Below are 1,369 nucleotides of genomic sequence, written 5' to 3'. Positions count from 1 at the left end.
AAAAAATAACCCAGAAACCAAAACAAACATCCAGAAAAGAAGAATTAAGTGCAAGCAAGAACAAACATTAAAATATACACAAAAAGAGAAGGATTGGAATATTAAATTAAGAAATCCTTCAGAAAGTTGAAGAATAAAAGTTGAAGAGACAGAAAATATTGGAGAAAAGGTAAGAAAATGAGATGATTAGTACTGAAGCAGTCTACTATCTAAATAATGGTGGTTCTAGGGGTGAAAAATGGAGAGAACTGTCTAAGAAATAATTTTTAAAATATATACAGAACCAAGATACAAGGGTTTCCAGACTAAACAGGGTTAACAGATAACCCACATAAAAAAAGAAGACAGACCACACCAAGGGCATCATGGCAAAAATTGATCCCACAGAGAGGGAAAGAGTGACACTGTTGGGCAAAAAAGGAATAATTGGAAGAATGAGGTTCTTGAAAATGTAAGAGGAATGGGATCCAAAGAGTAAGAGGAGTAACTGTCAGGGAAGACTAGAGACAGGTCTTCAATTGTTTTAAGGGAGAAGGTACAATGACAGAAGAGTTGTGAAACTGTTGGAAGAAATTGTAGTGAAAACTTGTCTGCTCCCTGATTTTTCAAGAGCATGAAAGTAAAACATCAGCTATAGGCGATGGGTTCTGGAGACTTAAGGAGAGGAAAGAAGGTGTGCAGTCTTCATCTCAGGGAATGGGTAGGTGGAGAAGTGTAGGGTTATCTGATATCCGAATACCTATTTGAGCTTTTGGGTCATATGTTTGAAGTGAGTCCTATAACCTACATTGTGATTTTTCAGCTTCTCAGGAACAAGGTCAGATTAAGTGATGTATTGGATTTATCCAGGGTTTTTCTAGACAATTATGGCAAAAGGAGGAAAAGGAAAGGAAGATGAGGAGTTTTGCAGGACAGTTACGGACCATAAAGTATAAGCCGGATGATGAGGGAGGTGAAGACAAGATGGGGGAAGTCAATAGTGACAAAGTTGTGGGAGGGTCAGTGGATTTCATATCGATGATATCAGTCTCTGGAGGGCCAATGCTAGCGTGAATAAGCCTGGAGGAGGGAGATAATGGTCCACAAGTGGGATACATGAAACCAAGATGCTGGAGATGGTACAACTTCTGGGGATGACAAAGGCTAGGGTATGATCATGTGAGTAGGTGGCTGAGGAGGGGTGGAGGAAGAAATGGTTAGAGCTATGAAAGCCAAAGGACTAAAAGGTCAGAGTCATAGATAATGCATCATCATGGAGGCTGATTTTGCCAGGAGTGATCTGAGGCAGAGCAGTGGAGAGGGAGAAGTAATCCAGATGCTCAGGTTTTCATTCAACTGAAATTAACAACAAAATAATAATAATACTTAT

Source organism: Orycteropus afer, unplaced genomic scaffold, assembly GCF_000298275.1.
Source record: "Orycteropus afer afer isolate SDZICR_OR568_19922 unplaced genomic scaffold, OryAfe1.0 scaffold00106, whole genome shotgun sequence".
Classification (NCBI taxonomy): Eukaryota; Metazoa; Chordata; class Mammalia; order Tubulidentata; family Orycteropodidae; genus Orycteropus; species Orycteropus afer.
Note: the sequence above shows the minus strand (reverse complement) of the source record.